This window comes from Lithobates pipiens, unplaced genomic scaffold (genome assembly GCF_037356315.1).
Source record: "Lithobates pipiens isolate NorthernLeopardFrog02 unplaced genomic scaffold, aLitPip1_a1.2 Scaffold_25, whole genome shotgun sequence".
Taxonomy (NCBI): domain Eukaryota; kingdom Metazoa; phylum Chordata; class Amphibia; order Anura; family Ranidae; genus Lithobates; species Lithobates pipiens.
Window position 1 is genome coordinate 218012068 of NW_027507787.1, and position 27930 is coordinate 218039997.

General features: G+C 42.5%; 1 protein-coding gene across 2 annotated transcripts in view; it reads left to right on the top strand.

Annotated features, from left to right (window-relative positions):
- Nucleotides 1-26775, top strand: part of JAKMIP3 (Janus kinase and microtubule interacting protein 3) — a 261757-nt gene extending 234982 nt beyond the window's left edge. For both annotated transcript variants that reach the window (XM_077455553.1, XM_077455552.1), the window contains one exon: nt 21827-26775. The gene's annotated coding sequence lies outside the window, so the exon portion shown is untranslated. The remainder of the gene's footprint in view (nt 1-21826) is intronic.
- Nucleotides 26776-27930: the final 1155 nt, after the last annotated feature.

Below are 27930 nucleotides of genomic sequence, written 5' to 3' on the forward strand. Positions count from 1 at the left end.
TTTGGCTTCCGTCATGCATAAACTATAACAAAGACTTGTGATGGTGCCTATGGGACAGGCTCATGCAGCATCTGCACAGCCAATCAATCACTGCTAATTTCTTGGAGTGCTCAGTAAATAAAACAATCCTCTTTTATTCCTGAGAGCTTGAACTCTGAGTCACCAGCAGTCTCTGGTTACCTGTACATTATTAAGTGAGCATGAAGACCGTTTGACAGGACAAGCTCCTTGTTTAGAGAGACCTAGTTCTGGGGTTGGAACTGGATTAAAGCATTTTTTTTTTCCTGGTGTGTTTGTTTTCAGGACTGGCAGCCTAAATCCAAAAAAAAAAAAAAATATATATATATATATATATATATATATATATATATATATATATATATATATATATAGATTTTACACTAAATACACCCCTCTCCAAAGTATTATACTAAAGATTCCTACAGACACTACAGTGGATTATTATTACTAGGCAGGCTTTATATAGTGCCATCAGTTTGTGCTGTGCTTAAGGAGACAGTATGGTTACAATACAAGAGAGTTCAGAGAGTCCTGCTCATTAGAGCTTAAAATCTAAAAGGTGTCCCCATTAGAGTGCCCCTTTACATCAGGAGCCCCCATCACATTGCCACCTTACCTGTACATCAGGTGTTCCCATCAGAGTTCCTTCTTACATCAGGCATCCCCATCACATCAGGTGTCCCCATCAGATATAATAATATGTCCAACAGCATGCTGCCTTAACATAATATGTGCCCATCAGCATGCCCCCACTGACATATGTGCCCATCAGTGTGCCCCCATAACATAAAATGTGCCAATCAGTGTGTAAAATTTGACTTCAGCATGCCCCTTATTTCATGTTAAGGGATGGGTACATTTATGTTAAGGGGCATACTGATGGGCTTTCATTGTGCCCATCAAAGTGCATCTTAACATAAAATGGGCCCATCAACGTGCCCCACAACAAAATGTGCCCATCAGCGTGTCCCTTATCATAAAATTAAAATGTGCCCATCAGCGTTCCCCTTAACATTAAATATATTTAATGTTAAATATGCCCTTCAGAGTGCCACTTAAAATGAAATAAGGGTCACGCTGATGGGAACATTTCATGTTAAGGGGCACTCTGATGGGCACATTTTGTGTTAAGGGAAAATCTGATGGGCACAATAAAATTTACCCATCCGTGTGCCCCTTCACAAAATATGCCCATCAGTGTGTATATTAAAAAATTTGCCCATCAGCAATCTCCTTAGAAAAAAATTTGCCCCACATACCTTGCTTGCAGAAGTCAGCACCATTGGCAACCTGCAGGGGACAGAAGCTGCAAGATATACCTTGCAAGGGAGGCTCGAGCAGCAGAGGGGGGCATGGCGTGCATGTAACATCACGCCTCCAACTCGCGGCCCATCCGGGAGTGACAGCCAAGGTCAGGAAGAGGGGGCAGGGTGCACACACGCAACGTCACTGGTTTTTGGGAAATCCGCGGTGCCAGCAATACCTGCTGACACTCGGCACTACACAGGTGGCCTGGCGGTCCAGGAAGGAGCGTTACTCGGTCCATACTCGGACCGCGGGCCGCCATTTAATGATGGCTGCTCTAGAGCATGGGTGCTCAGCCTGTGGCCCTCCAGCTGTTGCAGAACTACAAGTCCCATGATGCATTGCAAGCCTCTGACAGTTAAAAGCAAGACTCCCAAAGGCAGAGTCACGATGGGACTTGTAGTTCCACAACAGCTGGAGGACCACAGGTTGAGCACCCATGCTCTAGAGCAGGGATATGCAATTAGTGGACGTCCATCTGTTGCAGAACTACAAAACCCATGAGGAATAGCAAGACTCTGACTGCCCCAAGCATGACACCCAGAGGCAGAGGCATGATGGGACTTGTAGTTTTAGAGGTCTGCTAATTGCATATCCCTGCTCTAGAGGTTGCTAGGGTTTCTTAAGCAATCAGCAATTTCTGCCTCTCAGATAAGCTCCCACTGACACCATTGCTCTTTTTAGCTTTCTATAAGGGGTAATTCTTTCCAATGACCAGAAGGGTAAGGATCATTCTTCCCACTGACCATCACACTCATTTATCGTGAGCTTAAGATACAGTAATTTTTAGCAGGGGTTTCCAGAGACGGGAAGGTTATTTCAAGGGTTCCTCTGTTTTTTGAAAATGTTGAGTAAGGCTGTAGTCAACCTTTTGGACTTCCCGGACCACTAAACTGACAAATTTGAATCCTGAAGACCACTACCATGAATTTTACATGCCTTATATTCACAATGCTATAGCTCTCTGCCTCTCTGCCCCCTCCCACTATATAAATCCCCCCCCCACACTCTGCATCACACTGCTGCCTTACACAGACTCATCATTGGATCTCACCTCCTTATCCAACCATGTGCTCAAGCTCCGTGCTCCGTCCCACAGTCTGTGATCAGCACTGGTATTGCATTAGAAGTCCTCTCCTTCACCTCCCGCTTTCTGCACTACTCCCGCCGCTCCCTGAGTTCACAGGAGCCGGAACTACAGAGGAGGCATCAGATATCACTGCGCGCTGACAGTATTGACTGTCAGCGTGCATTGAGAACAACACTGGAAACAACATTGGGCAGTATACATCCACAACAATATTGATTTTGGGGGCCAAAATAGAGAGTTCAGAGTCCAGGATTAGCACCCTAGCAGGGTGGGGTTTAGGACTGATAGTTGTGCCATTGATCTCAATGAAAGAATCAGGAGGAAATATTATGAGCTCAGTTCTGGAAATTTTGAGTTATGCCGTGTACACATGGTCGGAATTTTGGCCAGCAAAAGACCGATGAGAGCTTTTCATTGGAAAATGCAACCGTGTGTATTCTCCATCGGAATTTTGCTGGCCGAATTTCCGCCAGAAAAAGATTGATACCCCGTACACACAATCGGAAATTTTGATTGGAAAAAGCTCTGATGGTTTCCCCGACGGAATTCCGACTGGATTTCGCTCAAGCTGTCTTGCATACACACGGTCACACCAAATTCCAACCGCCAAGAACGCGGTGACGTACAACATGTACGACTGGACTAGAACAAGTAAGTTCAATAGCCAGTAGCCAATAGCTTTCGTCTCGTAGTTGAATCTGAGCATGCGTGAATTTTTGCACGTCGGAATTGCATACACATGATCAGAATTTTAACGGACCTGGCCACACACAAATTAACTTAGTCCATTCGAAAGTCCGTTCGTTTTGAAAAAGGAAGTTCAATAGCCAGTAGCCAATAGCTTCCCTTGTGTTGTATTTGGTCTGTCGGACCAGCATACAGGCGAACGTTTTTCCCCCATAGGAATTGAGTCCATCAGACAGATTTGAAACATGTTCTGTTTCTAGGTTCATCAGATTTTTTAAATGAAAAACGATCGGATTAGCCCACACACAATCGGATTGTCCAACGGACTGATTTCGTCGGACCTAGTCTGCCGTAAAAGCCGGTCGTGTGTACGTGGCATTAGAGGGTTGAAGATGATGCAGGTAGAGTGTGAGAGATTGAAAATGTGAGCTAGAAAGTGAATGAGCTAGAGGTGAATGGTCCTCAATATGCACAGAATGGAGCTCAGATTGTGGCATGCTAGCACTGTTTTGTACAGCATGTTCCTGTGATTCTATGCTGGTGTGATGACTTACCCTTTAAGAGGAGATTAAGGGGGGATTTGATAAACATGTACAAATATATAAGGGGTCCATATAGGGAACTTGGTGTCGAGTTACTCACTTTACAGTCAACAATGAGGACAAGGGGGCACTCTTTACGTCTAGAGGAGAAGAGATTTCATCTCCAAATACGGAAAGGTTTCTTCACAGTAAGAGCTGTGAAAATGTGGAATAAACTCCCTGCAGAGGTGGTTCTGGCCAGCTCAGTAGATTGCTTTAAGAAAGGCCTGGATTATTTCCTAAGTGTACGTAATATAACTGGGTACTAAAATTTATAGGTAAAGTTGATCCGGGGAAAATCCGATTGCCTCTCGGGGGATCAGGAAGGAATTTTTTCCCCTGCTTTAGCAAATTGGATCATGCTCTGCTGGGGTTTTTTGCCTTCCTCTGGATCAACTGTGGGTATAGAATGGGGTATATGGGCTGGTATATTTATTATATATATATATATTTTTTTTTTTTTGGTTGAACTGGATGGACTTGTGTCTTTTTTTCAACCTGACTAACTATGTAACTATGTAACTATGTGTGTGTCCATTGTAGCCTGGTTTTACAGCTAGTGGGCTGAATATTCTAAATGTTAGTTTCCTGGCTGTTGTTTTGATCACCTGGCTTCAATACTGCCTTGGAACATGTATACAGATCAGAAATGCCAGATGTCCTTATGCCTGCATAACTTGGGGTCAGGGACTCAAAGTGTTGATGCCAGAGGGACAGCCAGGCCAGCATTATAGCCAGGCCACTAGCATTTTTAGATGGAAAACCAGGAATGGCAGCCTCTGTGCTTATCTAATATCAGGCTTACTTTAAGGAGCCTCTCAGGCTTAAAGTGCAACCCATCCTTTTAGTGGAAGTAGGTTCTTGCTCATTTACACTTGCTTCAGCTTCAACACACATTAATGGCTAGTTTACGCTTCAAAACATGGCTTGGGCATGCTTTGTTAAAGCTCTTTGAACGCCAGTCAAAGCCCCTGTCACGAAATAAAATGGGCAGCTTACAGTTCTGTTTACACCTTACGTTTGCTTTGCTTCAAAAATTAAACCCCATGTCGCTTTAGTGGTGCTTTAAAGTGTATTCAAGGCCTCCATAGAACTCTATGACAAAGCTTGCTTTTGAGAGGCTTTGATTCAGCATGTTGAAGCGGTAGGCGCTTTAATGCGTGTTGAAGCCAAAGCAATGGTAAATGAGCCCTTAATGTGTTGCCACCATCTTCACAGATTTGTGCAGGTCCTACATCTCTCCTCTTTGGCCAGTAGGTGACCACTGACGATGAAATTCCCATACATTTGCCAAAGAGGGACATTGCCATTGCTCCTAGCTCCACTGTTGGTAAGTTACAGAAGCTGAGAGTGTATACTGCATGGCACACATGCCATGCTCTGTTACACAAAATAAAAAAGTTGACGGAAGAAAGAGAAAGAAGTATTTTGGCAATAGAAACCTTGCATGTCTCTGCCGAAAAAAACTCTAGAGCATTTTTTGAAATTATTTTAGTTTAGTTGCAATTTATTTTTATCAAGATCTGCTTGTCCCCATTCACATCTTGGCAGCACTGAGACCCATTGCAGTTTTTCTTTGACCTCACTTGATCCAGCGCTGGTGCTGAGAAGCCACTGCTTCCTTTTCAAGATTCATAGAAGGGCTTATTATACAGTTTTATTAATTCTAAAAAATATCCTAATTGTTATATCACTTGTCTGGCTTCTACCTGCTTCTACAAAAAAAGTCAGTCATTGTACTGGAAAGGCTTTTGCATCTTATTCTAACCAAATCTCTGTTGATCTGAGCTTGCTCATTACAATACTTTTAATCTGCCTATTATTACAGGGACTATTCATACTACAAAATAAATATCTATAAAAGCTGTTTGCGTTTATAGCAAGCTGGGGCTTTTTATAGAGGTACAGAAAGTCTTATGGTTTTACACTGTTTAATTCCAGCTTGATGCAGGTCCATGAATTAGATTACTAATGTAGTATTTTGTAGCCATTTGGGTGCATAAAAGTCAATGAGTTAAATATCCTCATTAACATGAGAAAGGCTTGAGTCCTCTCTGTAGACATTCTACACAGCTGCCACTGCAGAGTTTATAGGTTCCGATTGGAATATACCATCTGCCAGCTGTCACCCCCCTCTTCCCGACTCGCAGATACCATTCATTCACGTCCGTAAATGGTTCTTTAGTAGGTGCTACTCAGTCTTTCATCCCTTCATGTTTAAGAAATTTGATCTGGTTTTGTTAGAAATGGCATGATGACCAACAAATCCATCCTAAGTAACATTGACCATATAGATGTGTCGTAACAAGAAAGGTATCAATGGGAAAAAAAAGTTCAAACGTCTGAAACTTTACAGCAGGTATCTTCTCCTACCTTTTACTACCCTCTCACTCTCTTCTTTCTAATGTATGGCTGAAGACCCTTTCATGACTTTTACAATATTAGTATTTGCATAGAACTAGGCATGTCCTCAACCCACCATATGTAACAGCAATGGAAATTGAAGTGCCGCATCAATACTAAGGGGTCCAGATACAACTTTATTCCAATATCAGTCAGGGGGACAATCCAAAAAGTAGCTGTAGCACCCTGATGTTTAGGCAGGGTTACTTCTAAATTTACCTGCCAGGTATAGTTGCCTTGGCCAATTGTTAGGGATCAATTGATTTTACCCTAAGTCTGGAATTGCTGCACTTCTCTCTTCTGTTGCTTGGTGGCCGGGTACCTGGTGACATTAGATAAGATAAGGGCAATGCAAGGACAGATTAGGAGTATATGGGATGTCTCAGCCAATGGGCAGGGGTTTTCTTGGCCCCTTAGCCTGCTGGAAGAACCTATATATTTGGGTGGAGTCAGGTGATTGGAGTTCTGTGCCACCTGAATGGCTGTCTGGGTGGATCTGTGTTGTGCTGCTCAGGCTGCTAGACCATAGTTTGTGTCTATCCTGGGCACATCTGGTTGCTAGGCTTTCTAAGGGCCTATCCAAAAGCAAGAGAGCAGCATAGGGTTGGGATTGAGGCTTGCAGTCCAACCAGAAGTGACGGTTCTGACGGCTGGAGAACCTGTCGTGGTCAGAGGTAGAGGGGAAGCTGTCGCCACTAAGAGACCTTCCACCTTATGACCAGGGGCCACAGTGAGTAGCTGAAGCAAGTACCGGAGCAGTATTCTCACCAACCAGGTCCAGTGAAAAATCAGAAAACTTCAGCAGGTGCCAAGCCAGGGACCCAGCCAGTGGGTTGATGCTTGAAGAGTATCTGGAGTGCCAAGCTAGGGACCCAGCAGGGAAGCAGCGGTGAAGTTTGAGGAAGATATTAAAGTAAGAAGATAAGAAGAGCTCACGGGATTCAGTGGCAGTGAATCAGCAAGTGTAGTGAGAGAGACTGAGAGCTCAGTGGGTTAGTAATCTACAATAATTGATTGTAAAAAAGTAAAAGAGTTTGTTACAATTTTGTTAGGAGCTCTTGCCATGCAGATGTGGTGCCTTGATGGGTGTCTCTCCCTGCATGGCTGTCTACTTGTAGAAGTCTCAGATTCTGCCAATTGACATTGCAACAACCTAAGGATGTCCTGGCCCTAAACCCCCTCTCCCACAGTTCTGTTCAAGAGAAAATAAATCTCTTTTTCATTCAAGAAGTGTCTGGCAACCCATGATTCTACCTTGCATCACACCCACTATGCAACCCACTCTATACAGAAGGGTGTCAGCTGTCCCTAGCTCTGGAGGTTCTCATTAGACTAAAGGAGGCCTGGGACATTGCTACAAAGCTTTTCAGGGGTCCAAAAGGGCGGGAAAAAAACATAAGGACATCTCCATATCAATAGGAGCAAATTCAAAGAAATTGGATACACAGGCATTACACACTACATTTTGGTGTTTGCAAGCTTTGAGATGTGAAAGCACAGATCAAGCCTAATCATAGGCATCCTAATCAAATTTCTCACTGTCAGTCATATCCATGACTTTAGCCCTGATGAAGGGGGAGGCATTTCCTCTGAAACACGTTGGCTTCTCTTGATACCTGTTTTTAAATTGATTAAAACTCTTTAAGTAGCATGACATTTTGTACTGGGCACTCCTCAACGCTGACCCCAAAGTCTTGACACTGCATTTTAATAATAAAAGGGAGTGCACAAATACCCAGGATTGGTGGGTGGGTGTTTATTGACTCGTTTTACTACAATGTAGGGTAACACATGAAATACAATGTGATATATTGTCAGGTAAGTACTTACAGAGGCTGAGATACCGAGAGCGGATCACACTTGCGACTAGGTGCACCCCGCCCCCTGGAGGTGATACAGGAAGTGGGTGGCACAAAGAGGCACAAGCCGCCAGCAGGCAGGATAAGGCTTGTGTAGAACTCCTTGAGGAGATGGCAGCTGAGCTGAGACTGATTAAGCAGGAAGTCCAGAACTGGCTGAGGGTCAAACACTGGAGATACAAGGCAAATCCGGGTCACAGGCAGAGGGTCAAACACTCGTTCCCCATTGAAAATGTCTGTTGATGAAACGCGCCTGGAGAAAGGCACGCGATCTAACTAGGAGGATGGGCTCCATTCGTGTATACTGGCCGGCAACCTTTTTATGCATTTTATTACTACGCAATTGTAAGTGCAATATATGCTTAATAGATTTATATAGTTTGGAATATATTACACTATGGCTAGTCCTTTTCTCTTCCTGAGCATTTACTGAAAGCTACGGATATCGGGACGAACGAAGTGAGCAGTGATATTCGACTATCTCTGGGTTGTGGTCATCTGTGAGTTTAAAGGCCCAGGCTGGGTTCAAGCCACCTGCTTTTAATGCTTGCTGTTTGGTAAGCATAATCGACAGCTATGGTGGTTGGGTACTTTATCTGCTTGTGTATGCACACTGTGGTGTTGTGATTCATCAGTAGGGATGAGCTTCGAGTTCGAGTCAAACTCATGTTCGACTCGAACATTGCCTGTTCGCCTGTTCAGCGAACAGTGAACAATTTGGGCTGTTCGCGGCAAATTCGAAAAGCCGGAACACCCTGTACAAGTCTATGGGAGAAATCTAAAGTGCTAATTTTAAAGGCTAATATGCAAGTTACTGTCCTAAAAAGTGTTTGGGGACCCGGGTCCTGCCCCAGGGGACATGGATCAATGCAAAAAAAAGTTTTAAAAACTGCAGTTTTTTCAGAAGCAGTGATTTTAATAATGATTAAAGTGAAACAATAAAAGTGTAATATTCCTTTAAATTTCGTACCTGGGGGTGTCTATTGTATGCCTGTGAAGGGGCGCATGTTTCTGGTGCTTAGAACTGTCCCTGCACAAAGTGTTATTTGTGCAGGAAAAAAAGTCTTTTAAAATCACTTGCGGCTATATTGTCGGCTCTCGTAATACAGAGAACACTCAATGAGTGTTCTCTGTATTAGCCGACAATTCATTCATTGATAAAAAAAAGCGTGGGTGTTCCCCTAAATTCAATTAGCAGGCCCTTCAGGTCTGCTATTGATATTAAGGGGAACCCCGTGTCAAATTTAAAAAAAAATTGACGTGGGGGTCCCCCTAAAAATCCATACCAGACCCTTTATCCGAGCACACAACCTGGAAGGCCGCAGGAAAAGAGGGGGGGGGGACGAGAGACCACCCCCTCTCCTGAACCGTACCAGACCACATGCCCTCAACATTGGGAGGATGCTTTGGGGGTCTGTGACCCCTCAAAACACCTTGTCCCCATGTTGATGTGGAGAAGGGCCTCATCCCCACAACCCTGAGCGGTGGTTGTGGGGGTCTGCGGGCGGGGGGCTTATCAGAATCTGGAAGCCCCCTTTAACAAGGGGACCCCCAGATCCCACCCCCTTTGTTTGAAATGGTAAGGGGGTACAAAAGTACCCCTACCATTTCACAAAGAAAGTGTAAAAATGGTTAAATAAGACAAACACACTTTTGAAAAATTTATTTATTAAAAATAAAAAAAATAAAAAAAAGATTCCAGCGGTGCTAATCCACTCTTGCTATCCAGCGATGGATGATCATATCCAGCGACGGGGGATCTCTCAGTCCAGCGCTGTCCATACATCCGTCTTCTGTCTCCACTGCGGGGATCCCAGCGCTGACGTTTCTTATATTAGGAGGGCAGGGCCACCCGTCACCTGACTCCGCTCCCTCTGACGCTGGTGAGGGGAGCCAGGGATTCCCTAATGACATATGGGTGACCCCGCCCCCTCTGATGTAACGGAAACCTGCGTTACATCAGAAGGGGGCGAGGTCACCCATACGTCACTGGGGAACCCCATAGCTTTCCTCACCAGTGTCAGAGGGGGCAGGGTGAGGTGACGGGTGGCCCCGCCCTCGTAATATAAGAAACGTCAGCGCTGGGATCCCCGCAGTGTCTCCGCAGTGGAGACAGAAGACGAATGTATGGACAGCACTGGACTGAGAGATCCCCCGTCGCTGGATATGATCATCCATCGCTGGATCCCGGAGATCCGTCACTGGATAGCAAGAGTGGATTAGCACCGCTGGAATCTTTTTTTTATTTTTTTTATTTTTAATAAAGGAATTTTTCAAAAGTGTGTTTGTCTTATTTAACCATTTTTACACTTTCTTTGTGGAATGGTAGGGGTACTTTTGTACCCCCTTACCATTTCAAACAGGGGGGGGGCAGGATCTGGGGGTCCCCTTGTTAAAGGGGGCTTCCAGATTCTGATAAGCCCCCCGCCCGCAGACCCCCACAACCACCGCTCAGGGTTGTGAGGATGAGGCCCTTCTCCACATCAACATGGGGACATGGTGCTTCGAGGGGTCACAGACCCCCAAAGCATCCTCCCAATGTTGAGGGCATGTGGCCTGGTACGGTTCAGGAGGGGGGGCGCTCTCTCGTCCCCCCCACTTTTCCTGCGGCCTGCCAGGTTGCGTGCTCGGATAAAGGGTCTGGTATAGATTTTTAGGGGGACCCCCACATCAATTTTTTTTTAAATTTGATGTGGGGTTCCCCTTAATATCCATACCAGACCTGAAGGGTCTGGTATGGATATTTAGGGGGACCCCCACGTCAATTTTTTTTTTAATTTGACACGGGGTTCCCCTTAATAGCCATACCAGACCTGAAGGGCCTGGTAATTGAATTTAGGGGAACCCCCACGCTTTTTTTTTTTTTATCAATGAATGAATGAATTGTCGGCTAATACAGAGAACACTCATTGAGTGTTCTCTGTATTACGGAAGCCGACAATATAGCCGCAAGTGATTTTAAAAGACTTTTTTTCCTGCACAAATGACACTTTGTGAAGGGACAGTTCTAAGCACGGGAAGCATGCACCCCTTCACAGGCATACAATAGACACCCCCCAGGTACGAAATTTAAAGGAATATTACACTTTTATTGTTTCACTTTAATCATTATTAAAATCACTGCTCCTGAAAAAACTGCAGTTTTTAAAACTTTTTTTTGCATTGATCCATGTCCCCTGGGGCAGGGCCCAGGTCCTCAAACACTTTTTAGGACAGTAACTTGCATATTAGTCTTTAAAATTAGCACTTTAGATTGTGAACGTTCGAGTCCCATAGACTTTTATAGGGTTCTAAAGTTCACATGAAGTTTAGGTCTGTTCGCAGGTTCTGGTGCCAACCGAACAGGGGGGTGTTAGGCTCATCCTTATTCCTCAGTGACTACAACCTTCGCAGAATAGTCAGGAACGGTCCGGGTCATAACGAGTAATCAAATGCAGGGAACAGGAAGCAGACTCAAACGGGAAGCTGAAGACAAACCAGCAACCAGTCTGAGCGCCTGAGCAACTTTAAATAGACCCGCCAGATCGTCACGTTGGGCGTGCACAGACGCGTACACTGTTCCATTGGGCCACGAATGCGTGTGCGCCGGAGCGCAATTCCGCTGCGCATGAGCTCAGGGATATGGCTGATGTGGCTGGATAGAACATTTCTCTGACATATATGTTGTAGTGCCATTAATTTTGAAGGAACCCTTTCACACCTAGAGAGCACAATACAACACACTTGCATTTTAGCACAACACAACACACTGATGAGCGCCATCTGCGGGTTGTGGGGCGCTCTGTTGTAAAAAGGTTGCGTGTCCACTAAATGTGTATTGTGGTGCATTGACATCCCATTTGAACTGACTGGGTTGCCTTAAAGAGGCTGTAAACCCCAATGAAAAAAAAAAACACTTGTAAGACAAAGGCATAATGAGCTAGTATGTATTACATACTAGCTCATTATGAACTACTTACCTTAGAATGAAGCTCTGCATACCGCTGACACAGCTGACATCTTTTCCGGTGTTTCTTCTGGGTTTACGTGCTCAGGTGCTGTGCGCGGGAGCCACTGGTCACGGCACGGGCCCTCAATAAACGGCATGGGTGGCCATTCCTTCAGACGCATGCATCCATGACATAATAGACAACGTATACAGTAAATATTTACTAAACGGTGCAAGTTTAGGAGATATTTACAGTATCTATATACGTAAGCTTTATTATAGGCTTACCTATAGGTAAAAACTAAATAGGGGAGTTTACTTTCTCTTTAACACGGCACATGTAAATTTTACATGCTAATTGCCACAGCGCACTAGTGTGAATGACCCCAGCAATGTGCTTTGCAACCCATTTTGGCCCTTCAAACTAGTGCATTACATTAGGGGCCCCTTCACACCACTTATGTGGGGTTATGCTGACCTGTGTTGCTCAAGGCAACCCCAATGCAAGCACAAGGCTGACTGCCCTGATTTCGGTTGTCTAAGTTCACACCAAATCACTGCATGTGTGTGTGTGTGTGCTGGTCAAAATGGAACATGTTGAATTTAAATGCAGCACAATCCATTACAATACATCACAACACAGTATATAAGGGGGAAACAAGCATATGGGCTCCTGTCTTGTTTTTAAATCTTTTTATTAATTTTACCTAAAAAAAAAAAACAACACCACAAAACATAACATCGACAATCACATACAAATATATACAAATATAACATTTCTAGAGCATGCACAATACAAAAACATGTGAAACCTCCTTTAGCCCTGGTTCATATTGAGGGTACTTTGAAATCGCGCTACTTCACTAGCGTGATTTCAAAGTAGCAAAGTGACCGGGCCATTTTATAGATAGGCAATTCCTATCCTCATATTGATTAGTGGTTCCAAATTAATAATAACTACTGCAGTGGGGAACAGACACCAAAGATACACTCTACATCTTTCCAAATAACTGTTCTGCTTTATTATGAAGCAAATGAAGGTTTTTATACACATGATTACATAGGTATCACATTAATATTACAATTGTACATTTATGGCAAAAAGGGGCGTAACATAGGCAGGCTAATTCTAATTGGGACTCGAAAGAATGCAAACATGTAAAGAAAACATTATTAGTGCCATGTGCACAGTGAGGGCCGTGTGCAATACATACAAAATAGAATACAATTATATACAGAACTTACAAATCTCCTTTACACAAGGTCAGCGTGTTTTCAGGTGCTACTTGATAGACATCTGTGCGGATTCATACACAGATGTCTATTGAAGTCGCACCTGAAATTGGCAAAAGTAGTGCAGGAACTACTTTTGCAAATTGGTGCGGCGCCACAAAATTGGTGTTACACCGATTGGAACAGTGCCATTGCCTCCAATAGGCTGCGACTTGTCATGCGCTTTGATCTCTTTAGCTGTCTTTAAGGGTGGCATTCTGAACACCACTTAAAGGGAGACATTCTTCCTATTGACCACCAATATAAGGAGCATTGTTCCTATTGAGCCATAATGATTTGGTTTTAGGGTTCCTCGAGACATGAAAATTATTTTTGGGGTTCCTCTAGGATTAAATTCATGGAGAAAGCCTGATCTATACCAACAAGAGTTTTACAACAACTGCGTCTTCCAATATTTATTCTGACATATTTGGTTGTATGGGAAAATATGTATGACTGGGTCCTATGGCCTGATCTTTTTATTTATGAAAAAATGTCATATGACCCATTTCAAGTGTAAGGTGGGTTACTACATTTGCTGTGTAGATGGCCCAAATTAGCAGTTGACAGCTAAAGTAGCTGCAGTAAAACAGTATATCTTTCATTCTATGCTGTAAAAGGAACAGACATGTGGCCTAGGAAGAACATAATCATCTCGATAATGCATGGCCTGAAGGGATTTTCCTGTCATTTGGGAAGGATGAGTAAATTTGCTCTCAGCCAGCTCCTGTAGAGGATGAATACTGTACCCGCAATGGGCTTGTTGTGTCAGTAAAAGGCTTGCTACATCACAGGCATGGTTTATAGCCTCGGCCATCTGGCCCTTCTGAGAGGTGGAATTAGCTCAACAATGTTGATGCTCAGTATTGTATGTCATCCTCTCAGTCTGGGAGCTTGGTATGATGATTAATTATTCATTATTACTTACACTGTCCAACTTGGCTGTAGATCTGCCTTCAATCTTAGCTGTGCCCAATACCAACTAATCACATCATTTAACTTTAAAAACTTAGCATTATTAATACAAGGCTAAAAGCTTCCTTAAGCCTTGTACACACGATCGGATTTGCCGCAAACAAAACCTCAGACTTTTGTCCGAAGGCGTGTGCCTGGATTTTGTCTTTCATTCAAACGGCAAGGAATTGTCGGCCAACAAACACGAACATAGTGACGTACTACGTGATTTTTCAGCTCTTTAGCGCCACCCTTTGGGCTCCTTCTGATAATTTTGTGTTAGTAGAAGTTTGGTGAGTGTTGATTCGCACTTTTCATTGAGCGCTTTTCATTTCACGCTGTTTATATATCGCTTTACAGTTCGCGCTTTGCATTTCACGCTTTTCAGTTAGTTTCTGAACGCCCGTTGCTGAATCAGAGGAGATAGCATGTTATGTATTATTGGCCTTGGAGTTATTGCTTTGACCCAAATCCAGTCCAGGAACAGGAGAAGGAGGATTTCTTGGACCAAAAATTGGTTGTTTTATTAATCGTGACCAATTATGTCATATGTCTTTGCTGCGGGAGCTCCAGTAGAATAATCCGGATGATTTTCGGAATTATCACCGGGTGACGGACCCCTGCTTTCACCAACTCTTGGCATTGGTGACCCCCTATATTAAGAAGCAGGACACATACATGAGGCTTTTATTTTATTTTTTGGTTGAATAATAATGATTTGATATGTTATATTTTATATATTTTTTGATGCATAGAATGCCCTTTATTGTTAAGTTCTATTTTATTTGTTTTCTTTTTTTAATGCACAATAAAAACATTGTGTAGACTAATACTTGGCTTGGTGTTTTACTTCAAATGACAGTTTGGGAGTAGGCAGTTACATTTTAAAAAATACAATGTAAAATTAACAAGGGACACCAACATAGTTGTATCTTTGATCGTAAAAACTACGGGATAATGGTGTTGTGGTAACTTGTCAAAAAAAAAAGAAAAAAAAAAGAAAAAAGCATAATAATATTACTCTTGATATCACTAGAAAAAAAAAGCCTTTGAAAATTAGTTTGCAATAACTCCATCAGTATCACCAGCAAAGCAGCTTCATTATTATCCCATTAAAGAAGAAGATAATTGTGCGCTGAGAAACACTTCGAGATTTCATAATTTGCCACATCACGAATGTTAATTCTCCATTACGAACGCTGGTTTACAAGACTGACCGCTTCTGGCTCGTCCTTGCTTCTGACCATGCGACGGACTTGTGTACACGCGCTCGGAAAATCTGACAGCAGACATTTGTCCGCGGAAAATTTTAAAGCCTGCCATCCAACATTTGTCCGTGGGAAATCCGACAATTGTCCGAGCATACAAACGATCGGATTTTCTGCCAACAGCCTGTCATGACACAATTCCCATCAGAAAATCCGATCGTGTGTACGAAGCTTAACTTTCCAAAAATTGTGAAACTGGTATTCATCTTGATTTTGGAAAATATGGAACATATAGAAAAAAAGGGGTTGGTTGGATACCACCATGGTAATTATTATTGCAATACATAGAGAACTTGACAGGCGGACTTTACCCTTACCACATGGAGATCATGGTATTAATATACAATAATTTTAATGTAATCATTGATGCAATTATTGTATTTTAATACCATGGTCTTTATGTGGTATGGCTACAGTCCACCTTTCAAGTTCTCTGTGTATTAGGAAAACATGGTTCAATCCTTTGCTAATATATTTTCTATTACATCAGAGCTGTTTAATCCATTCTTATGTTTCTGAGTCATAGGGATACCTTCATTCATATAACATTATATCTGCACTGCATATTGTTTTTATTAGGCAGTAGAAGTAAATTTGAAAAGGCAAAGTCCTCCCTTAACCCAATTGCCCAAAAAGAAGAAAATATCAAATTATTACAATAAGAGTAGCCTGGATATGTGTGAAATGTGTGTTTTTAATAATATGCATTTATTTTAGATCCTTTCATCCTGTTTTTTTTTATTTTTTTTTTATATACAACAAAATTATATAAATAGGGCTACTAGATGCTGAAACAAAAAGGTACAGTCAGGTGCCTGCTCCTCAATAATATCATTACAATCAAGGTATTTGCTTGAGTGCAGTATATAAGGTATGCTCACTCACACTCCTGCTTTGTTAAAGTACATCTAATGCCGCGTATACACGACCAGACTTTCTGGCAGACTAGGTCCGACGGAATCAGTCCGTCGGACAATCCTATCGTGTGTGGGCTAATCCGATCATTTTTCGTTTAAAAAAATCCAACGGACCTAGAAATAGAACATGTTTCAAACCTGTCCGACAGACTCAATTCCTATCAGGAAAACCGTTCATCTGTATGCTGGTCCGACGGACCTAATACGACCCAAGGGAAGCTATTGGCTATTGAACTTCCTTTTTTAGTCCCGTCTTACGTCATCACGTTCAAAACGAATGGACTTTTGAATGGACTTAGTCCATTTGTGTGTCGCTAAGTCCGTTCGTTCGTAAAGTCCATCAGAACTCCGCCGAAAGTCCGTCGGGAAGACCGTCGGACCTAGTCTGCCAGAAAGTCCGGTCATGTGTACGCGGCATAAGGCTTCATTCACACTTGTGTGACTTGTCATGCAACTTTGGACATCAAAGTTGCATAGGTACAAGAGAATTTGTGGGATTTTCAAGGTGCAGGTATGATACAGTGATCTCAAAAGTGTAGTATAAAATTATTTTATTAAACAGAGTCTAAAAACAATTATAGCAAGTACACAAATGTCCCAACATGAGAATTCCCCACTTGAGGTATATATATATATATATATATATATATATATATATATATATGTCATATATAGTCATGTCAATACAAAACATATAGTTATATAAGAAAAACATACTTTTTTTAGACAATGAAAATAAATTTTCTAGAAAAATAAATATTAACATACATGTGTACAAGTATTGATATGACTGTTATATATATATATTTTTTTCTTTATTAGAAGGCTTGTATCTCAAGTTACCAGTATCCCCTGAGGAAGCCTAGGATGTGGGTGAAACATGTTGGGAATTCCATCTAAAGTGCTGTATCTATAAGAACCATGTTATGTGTACTCGCTATAATTTGTTTATAGACTTTTTTTTATCTCTGTTTAATAAAATAATTTCTACTAAATTTGTTAACCCTCAACAGTTGCATGAAAGCTGTACCTGAATTTTGTATGATGCAACAGCTGTGCAACAGTTGTCCATTATCACTGGTCAAAGCCAAAGTTGGATCCAAGTTGCGCCCACCCAAAGTTGCAATAAAGTTACACTCCAAAGTTGGCGCAACTTTGGAGTCATAGAAGTGTGAATAGAGTCTAAAGCAAAAAAAATTTGGATATAGTTCAAATTAAAGTGAGGTAAATCCTTTCGTAGAAAGATACAAAAGTAGCAAGTGCCCCCATTGGAGGATTTCCCCTCTATTCATGTTCTGGTAACAACTCAAGATTTTGGATTCTTCCACACTTTGAGTGCCAATGACAATGGTCACCAGAAAGGAATGAATCCTCCTTGAGGAACTCTTTGGGAATTCTTTTGTGTTTCCGGAAAGGCTGGAAAGGCGGCCGTTTTCCTCCAGTGACACAAACTGGGTTTAAAGAGGAAGTAAACCCTGATGGGTGTTACTTCCTCTTTCATTCCCTGCAAAGGCAAAGCATAATGGACTACTATGCATCGCATAGTAGCCCATTATGTGTCACTTACCTGACACAGGAGCCAGCGATGTCACCGCTGTCCCCTGTAGTCCGGCGCATCCATCTTTTCGGTGGGGTCTCGCAGCTCCGCCGCTGTCATTCGGCGGAGCCGCGATGACGTCACTCCCGCGCATGCGCACGGGAGCCGACATGCGCGGCAGCTGTCTATGGCGCATGCGCCGTAGACAGCGGTGTCTGTCTTCGGGCAAATATCTCCTATATGGTATAGGTTTAGGAGATATTTCTTGGACCTACAGGTAAGCCTTAATCTAGGCTTACCTGTAGGTCAAAGTGGTTTGTAAGGGTTTACAACCACTTTAAGTTATTTTAACCAGGTAACTTGTCAAAAATTCCACAAAAAGACAGCTATGAAGAATTTAGCGTAACCTGAGATATAGAAGACACTGACATAGACAGAGCCATACGATCTGAGACAGATGTTCTATTTGTCTATATCTTTTCCACACACAGGGAAACCTCTAATGACACTCTTGGGATTTTATAGGATTTCCTAGATCAATTCTATTAGTCTTCCCTCCCGAGTAGCAGTTTGGTGATCATGGAGTTCCAGTGCTCTTCACAAATACCTAGAACGTGATCACATTACTTATGGAACTATGGGTTTACTTCTCTTTGCAGCAAGCTTGCACTTCACTCACCTAATCACCAGCACTAAAGTATTGTGATAATGCATAATAGTGTTTTTGGCTGTCTCTGACCCGTCAGAGAGATTACCCTTTACTTTTTGTCCCACAGACACAACAGGAGGTAAGAGGAAATCCCTCTAAAGCAAGATTTTACCAAAATTTCTAGACAAAAAGCCAGTTTACTATCCCTCAGGCTTAAGAGGGGCCGGACTATAGCCAGCGGGAGTAGAAAATGTCCTGGCGTCTGTAACAATGCCCCATCATTGGTGTCAGTGGGAAGAATAGTGCCCCGTCCATGGTGTCAGTGGAAAGAATAGTGCCCCATCCTTGGTGTCAGTGAGAGCAATAGTGCCCCATCCTTTGTGCCAGTGAGAGGAATAAGTGCCCCATCCTTGGTGTTATTGAGATGAATAGTGCCCCATCCTTGGCATCAATGAGAGGAATAAGTACCCTATACTTGGTGTTAATGAGATAAATAGTGCCCCATCCATGTTGCCAGTGAGACGAATAAGTGCCCCATCCTTGGTGTTAGTGAGATGAATAGTGCCCCATCCTTGGTGTTAGTGAGATGAATAGTGCCCCATCCTTGGCATCAGTGAGCGGAATAAGTACCCTATAATAAGTACCCTATCCTTGGTGTTAGTGAGAGGAATAAGTACCCTATCCTTGGTGTTAGTGAGAGGAATAAGTGCCCCATCCTTGGTGTTAGTGAGATGAATAGTGCCCCATCCTTGGCATCAGTGAGCGGAAGTACCCTTACTCACCTAATCACCAACACTAAAGTATTGTGATAATGCATAATAAAGTTTTTGGCATCAGTGAGTGGAATAAGTACCCTATCCTTGGTGTTAGTGAGAGGAATAAGTACCCCATCCTTGCTGTCAGTGACAGGTATAAGTGCCCCATTGTTAATGCCAGTAAGAGGAATAGTGCACCAAGGGCTGTATAAAGTCAAGCAAAGGGCCGCATCCGGCCCCTTGGCCGCAGTTTGGAGACCATTGCCCTAGATGATTTTCCCTCACCTCCAGGTCATGTGCCAGGGACAATAATCACCAGGACTAATAGTAAGAGTGAATCTCACAAACAGCAATAAATACTAGACAGGGTTTTACTACTAGCTTATTCTATCCAAAACCAAAATAAATAGTTTGGATTAGGATATACTTTTTAATTAAGCATTGGTAACTTCAGTACCACCTATTAAGTTACAAAGCTTTGGAAGATCTTGCCTGTAATGCAACAGAATAATTACAATGCTGTGAAACTACAGACTGCTGTACAATCGCATTGGAGATCAGACAGTATGTAGGAATGGGGTGCTGCTTTTTTAACCACTTAAGCATTGTTATAAAAAATTCCATATATATTTAAGAAAAAAAAAATATATATATACATATATATATATATATGTATATATATATATATATATATATATATATATATATATATATAGTGAGAGCTAGCATCAAATGGTTTACAGGACAACGCCACTCACTCACCAGGTGCACACAGCCCACATAACGAAGGGCTTGTGAGAGCAGAAGGAGGTGGAAGGTGGAGTGTGACCAGCTTTTCCCTCCCAGCATTCATATGACTCATTAGTGGTACAAGGTCTTAGGTGTGAATGGGGAGTAGGTGTGTTAAATTTGGTGTTATCGCTCTCACTCAATCATACTGGTCATTGGAAGTTCAACATGATACCTCATGGCAAAGAACTCTCTGAGGATCTGAAAAAAAAAAAAAGCTCTACATAAAGATGGCCTAGGCTATAAGAAGATAGCCAAGACCCTGAAACTGAGCTGCAGCATGGTGGCCAAGACCATACAGCAGTTTAACAGAACAAGTTCCACTCAGAACAGGCCTCACCATGGTCGACCAAATAAGTTGAGTACACGTGCTCAGCGTCATATCCAGAGGTTGTCTTTGAGAAATAGATGTATGAGTGCTGCCAGCATTGCTGCAGAGGTTGAAGGGGTGGGGGTGGGGGTCAGACTGTCAGTGCTTAGACCATATGCCGCACACTGCATCAAATTGGTCTGCATGGCTGCCGTCCCAGAAGGAAGCCTCTTCTAAAGATGATGCACAAGAAAGTCCGCAAGCAGTTTGCTGAAGACAAGCAGACTAAGGACATGGATTACTAAAACCATATGCTGTGGTCTGATGAAACCAAGATAAACTTATTTGGTTCAGATTGTGTCAAGCGTGTTTGGTGGAAACCAGGTGAGGAATACAAAGACAAGTGGGTCTTACCTACAGTCAAACATGCTGGTGGGAGTGTCATGGTCTGGGGCTGCATGAGTGTTGCCGCCACTGGGGAGCTACAGTTCATTGAGGGAACCATGAATGTCAACATGTACTGTGACATACTGAAGCAGAGCATGATCTCCTCTATTCAGAGACTGGGCCGCAGGGCAGTATTCCAACATGAGAAGGACCCCAAACACACCTCTAAGATGACCACTGCCTTGCTAAAAAAGCTGAGGGTAAAGGTGATGGACTGGCCAAGCATGTCTCCAGACCTAAACCCTATTGAGCATCTGTGTGGCATCCTCAAACGGAAGGTGGAGGAGTGCAAGGTCTCTATCATCCACCAGCTCCGTGATATCGTCATGGAGGAGTGGAAGAGGACTCCAGTGGCAACCTGTGAAGCTCTGGTGAACTCCATGCCCAAGAGGGTTAAGGCAGTGCTGGAAAATAATGATGGCCACACAAAATATTGACACTTTGGGTCCAATTTGGACATTTTCACTTAGGGGTGTACTCAGTTTTGTTGCCAACAGTTTAGACATTAATGGCTGTGTGTTATTTTGAAGGGACAGCAAATTTACACCTTTATACAAGCTGTACACTCACTACTTTACATAGTAGCATTGTGTCGATTTTCAGAGTTGTCACATGAAAAGATATAGTAAAATATTTACAAAAATGTGAGGGGTGTACTCACTTGTGTGAGATACTGTATATAAAATACCTTTCTACTTTATATATGATAACTTTTGCCTTGAGCTATCATATAAGAATATTACTGTACATTAATCAGTAAGGCTTGATTTAAACTCCTAATGCTGACATCCTTATTAGGCTGTTGAATTGTACTGAAGATTTTCCTGCTAAAAGCATTTGAATATTTTCGTTTTTACAAGTTTACCTTCCTCTGTCTTTTCCTTACTTCTGTGTACTTGCTATAAGTATTGCCCCATGTACATATATTTTTCAACTCATGCTATTTATCTTGGGATTTTATGAACGTCTTGTTTATGAGATGTGATGGAACTTCACAAACTTTTGTAAAGTACTTTTAAAAGCTTTAATAGATCTTTCCAATCTTCTTTTGTAGACATTACCCTGAAGTGCTGCAGTAAGCCGGAGCAGACCTCAACAAAACCATCTGATTTAATTCTATGTGTCAAACATCACAATGACCGAAGACGTCATTCTAGCTGCCATGGATTTAATGGCTTGTTAAAATCCATACGCTTGGTATTGTTTAGAAGTCATCGGTGAAGTGTCAGCCCACCCAAAATTGATATTTTAGTTTTGGTTTGAAGCCAGCGGTATGTAATACATGTCTCCTGTGTCCTTCTGGTGCTCTGGTAGCAAGATCTAATGTTCATGTCATGAGTTCTCAGCTCAATCCAATCCATCCAGCACCATACCCTTTTTGCCCTTTTCGGGAGGTGCAAAGCCAATGGTGATACTGTTTCATAGACCATTCACCCATGGGTTCACTGCATGGGTGAACTTCAAAAATGCAATTACGGTGTGTTGTCGCTCCATGTGGTTGAACTCTTCCCTCCTGCCATAGTCTCACTCTCACCGTTAAATTTAAAATGCGTTGGTACTGAACTCAGATAGCTGTAGGAATAATACAACTTCAGAGAAAGGACAGAATTAGGTGTCCTGCAGGGAGAGGACCGCTGTAGTTTGTTAGAGACATTTGGAAGATGCATGATCCAGTCAATGTCCATCCATAACTGAAAGATCAATTTTGGGAGAGCAGATCCTTTTGAAATCTTGGTAAGGGATATGTGCACAGCAGTAATATTGCTTATGAGGGACCCTAATATACTTTTATGGCTGGTGAGTACTTGGTTCTCTGCCATTCATTGTGCCTCTTCTTCATAATGGAATCACTATCGTGGCTTAGTTCAGCGCTTTGTGTTGTGTTACATGGGAAGCACTGTGATTCCGTCGCTGCACAGCACTGACACTGCCAGAATTCAGGCATAGCCCGGCCTGCATTTCCTGCTAATAAGCTGTGCACAGAGGTGCTTTACTTGCCAGTGTTTACCATGTATAATTTGTAGCTTGACTTACTGCATATGTATTGGGTACAGTCCAGTTCACAATTAAACTTGTATTTGTACCTCTATTGAACACTAAAGATAACTTTAGCTGTATAAATTACATTTTCACTAAACATCATGTTGAAGTGTTCCCTACTGCAGTGGTCCTCAAGTACCCCCAGCAGGCCATGTTTTCTCTTAGGCCGCGTACACACGGGCGGACTGTTCGCCCAACTTTGTCCGCTGAACAGTGTTTGGGCGGACAGTCCGCTCGTGTGTGGGCTTTCAGCGGACAGTTTCAGCGCACAGTTTGACGAACAAGGTTTTTCGGAAATTCCGTAAAACTGTCCGCTGAAACCTTGTTTGAGCGAACAGTCCGCCCGTGTGTAGGCTTGTTCGTCAAACTAAGTTCCGCGCATGCTCAGAAAGGATTTACACGCCGAAAGTTATAATGCAGTGTATAGGACGTCGTATTTTTCGTCCCGTCGTACGTGCCGTTCACGTCATCGCGCACGGTTTCAGCAAACTGTTCGTTCGTCGTGTGTGGGCATGTCCGTCCATGCTAATTTTGAGCGGACTGTTTGCCGAAACTGTTTGACGGACAAAGTTGGGCGAACAGTCCCCGCGTGTGTACGCGGCCTTAGATAATATAGCTGTCCAAAATACCAAGCCATTGACTCTACTTTAAAGCACCTGTTCAAGATAAAGGAAAACCTGCAAACATGGCCTGTTGGGGGTACTTCAGGACTGAGGTTGAGAACCACTGCCCTATTGAACCCAAATCTATTGCCTGAGATAGGTAGCTGACCCCTTTTTACAAACAGTCTACTGACTGGTATGGTACCAGCTGATTGCCCCTGCTAGGGGTACTTCAGGACTGAGGTTGAGAACCACTGCCCTATTGAACCCAAATCTATTGCCTGAGATAGCTAGCTGACCCCTTTTTTACAAAAAAGTCTACTGACTGGTATGGTACCAGCTGATTGGAGAAAAGCCAATATAGCACCAGTATTTAAAAAAGGACTAAGCTATATCCCTGGAAAATACAGACCAGTTAGCTTAACATCAATAGTATGCAAGCTCTTGTAAGGGATTATAAGGGACTATATACAAGATTTTAGTAATGAGAACGGTATCATAGCATGGATTTATGAAGAATTGTTCTTGCCAAACCAATCTATTAACCTTCTATGAGGAAGTGAGCTGCCATCTAGATGAAGGAAGGCCCATAGATGGGGTGTATCTGGGATAGACCAAAGGGTGAGTACCTGGTTTCCAATCTGGCTACAAGGGCAAGTTTAAAGGGTAGTGATACATGGGGAGTACTCAGAATGGTCAGGGGTGGGTAGTGGGTTCCCCCAGGGTTCTGTGCTGGGACCACTACTATTTAATTTATTCATAAATGATCTGGAGGATGGGATAAACAGCTCAATCTCAGTGTTTGCGGGCGATACTAAGCTAAGCAGGGCAATAACTTCTCCACAGGATTTGGAAAGCTTGCAAAAAGATCTGAACAAATTAATGGGGTGGGAAACTACATGGCAAATGGGGTTTAATGTAGAAAAATTGTAAATAATGCATTTGGGTGATAAAAACATGAATGCATCCTCTGGGGGAGTCTAGGATGGAAAAGGAACTGGGGGTCCTAGTAGATGATAGGCTCAGCAATGGCATGCAATGCCAAGCTGCTGCTAACAAAGCAAACAAAATATTGGCATGCATTAAAAAGGGGATTAACTCCAGGGATAAAACGATAATTCTCCTGCTGTACAAGACTCTGGTCCAGCCACACCTGGAGTATGCCGTCCAGTTCTGGGCACCAGTCCTCAGGAAGGATGTACTGGAAATGGAGCGAGTACAAACAAGGGCAACAAAGCTAATAAAGGGTCTGGAGGATATTAGTTATGAGGAAAGGTTGCGAGCACTGAACTTATTCTCTCTGGAGAAGAGACGCTTGAGAGGGGATATGATTTCAATGTACGAATACCATACTGGTGACCCCACAATAGGGATAAAACTTTTTTGCGGAAGGGAGTTTAATAAGACACGTGGCCACTAAAACTTTTTGCTGGTGATGCAAATTTTACACTTTGCCTTGTACACACGGTCGAACATTCTGACAACATTCTGACAACAAAATCCGTCCGGGTTGCATACACACGGTCGGACAAAGTTGTCGGAAAATCCGATCGTTCGGAAAACATGATGATGTTCGTTCGTTAGCTTTGGTCTCGTAATTTGATCTGAGCATGCGTGGCACTTCTCGGAATTCTCTACAAACAATCGGAAAAAGTCAGATCGGATTTTTTTGTCAGAAAATTTGAGATCCTGCTCTCAAATTTTTTCCGTTGGAATTTCCGACGGAAAAAGTCCAATAGAGCCCACACACCATCGGATTTTCCGACAATATAATCCAATCAGACATTTTCCATCTGAATTTCCGACCGTGTGTACAAGGCATTACACTTTTCTATCTTTCTATGATGAGTCCCTGTCAGCCAAGAATTTCCCATCATTGACCAAATGGTCAGGATGAGCTCAGGCATGTTCGGATCCTAGCCTAAACCCACCCCATTGAGCACACCAGGAAGCTGTTGCTGTAACTAGGCTGATCATAAGCAGCCAAGGCATTCATTGGGTGTACACACCCATTGGAATTCCCCAGCCACAGTTTACTGACGGGCTTGATGAATTGGTTTTAGTTATTTGGGTAATAACATCATCCAGCACACCGAAGCCGATTTGTTTATATTCAGCTACTGAATGTGACCATCAATGCGTTATTGGTTGCCAGGGCTCCAAGCAGTCCCCTGCGTCCTAGCAACCCTTGAGCCCTAAGAAGAAAGCTGTTGTGTTTCCCAAACCAAACATGCCCCACTCTGAGCAAAGGCATGTCTCTGCACACAAATTTAGGATTAGTCTTAAAGGATAAGTCCTTTTTTTTTTTTTTTTTTATAATAAATGCACATTTTTTTGCAGGTAAAACAAAATGTGTATTTATTATTCTTTTATTGGTATGCTGTAAAGCATTGCATTATTGAAAATACTGCATTTTTAGATGACGGACTTTATAGGCATAACAGAAGTATAGATTAAAAGTATTTATTACAAAAATAAAAATCAAGACAATTACATAAAATGTCATAAATTATTCACAAATTGTGCCTACGAGCATAGACAACGCACCACCTACATACATAAACAATCGAAAAAGTCAGAGGACCAATGGAAATCAGCTGATTTCCATCACATGTGGTGCTGTCACCAGAGCGGAGACCTCCAGGGAACATTATTTCATAAGACATCCATCAGGGACTACTTACATTGCTGGTTAATTTGGCTTTCATGGAATGGGAGGATTCTCTAAACTGATTGAGCCAGTATATGATTAGATTCCCTGGATATCTTCTATCTACTGTGTTAAAGTGGGTGTAAACCCTTTACAACCACTTTAAACTACAGGCAAGCCTATAATTAGGCTTGCCTAGAGCTGCAGGTTTAGGAGATATCCCTGTATTTACATGTGCCAACGTCATGTGGCTCATGCGGCTCATATGCAATTAAGCCAACTGAAGCGATGGCAGCACATGCCGTTGCTTCAGTTGTACTGTGCCGTTCGCGGCGGCTCCCACGCGCATACGCGGGAGTGATGTCATCACGGCTCCGGCCAATCACAGCGCCAGAGCAGTGATATCTGGAAGCAAGCCCCGGGCGACATGTCGGCGACCTAAGGGGGAGACAAAGATGACTGCGGGGGATTCGTTCTCGGGTAAGTAATTCATAATGAGCTAGTATGCTATGCTCATTAGAGCCCTGCAGCTGTCACACCTGATTGAGGATTACGAAACCACTCCCATTAGACCCACTCTGCACAGAGGCACAGACAAACACACATGGATTTCTTCAGAATAACAAAAGGTAGGAATCTGCAACAAAGGTTGTTATAATCCTTGCAATGTACATCGATCACTCAGAGGGGAATGTTTTTTTCTGAACAAAAATGGAGTTACTTTAACTATATATATATAATATATATATATATATATATATATATATATATATATATATATATATATATCAATCATAATTCTTCTTATTTGTCCACTTTGTAAAAAAAAAAAAAAAGTACTTTTTTTGTAACACTTTACATTTTTTCATCATCAAGGACACAAACAAAATATTGCACAAAATGTAATATAATTCAGCAGTTGCCACACCCCCTCTATGCCTACTGTGGTCGCAAATACCTGTTGGTAGCTGGTTGTTAACCTTTATCAGTACAGTCCATTCATCTGCACAGAGACAATTCTTCTTTAACCACTTGCCGACCGCCGCATGTATATATACGTCGGTAGAATGGCACGGCTGGGCAAATGGGCGTACAGGTACATCTCTTTGAATTTGCCGCCGTGTGGTCACATGCACGCCGCCGGTGGCATGCGCGCGACTCTGCCGGGAGCTTCATGAAGTAGGATCGTAGGTCCCGCGGACTCGAACGCTGCGGGGATACCCACGATCGTCTCACAAAGCTGAAGAACGGGGAAATGCTAATGTAAACAAGCATCTCCCTGTTCTGCCTAGTGACACTGTCACTGATCTCTGCTCCCTGTGATCGGGAGCTATGATCAGTGAAGTGTCATTTGTAGCCACGCCCCTAACAGTTAGAATCACTCCTCAGGACACACTTAACCCCTCCGTAGCCCCCTAGTGGTTAACCCCTTCACTGCCAGTGACATTTTTATAGTAATCAATGCAGTTTTTTAGCATTGATCACTGTATTAATGCCAATGGTCCCAAAAATGTGTCAAAATTGTCTGATGTGTCCGCCATAATGTCGCAGTCACGATAAAAATCGCAGATCGCCACCATTACTATTAAAAAAAAAATTATTAATAAAAAAAGTCATAAAACTATCCCCTATTTTGTAGACGATATAACTTTTGTGCAAACCAATCAATAAACGCTTATTGCGATTTTTTTTTTTTTACCAAACATATGTAGGAGAAAGATTGTTTTTTTTATATATTTTTTGGGGGATATTTATTATAGCAAAAAGTAAAAAAAATAATGCATTTTTTTCAAAATTGTCGCTCTATTTTTTTATAGCACAAAAAATAAAAAACCGCAGATCAAATACCACCAAAAGAAAGCTCTA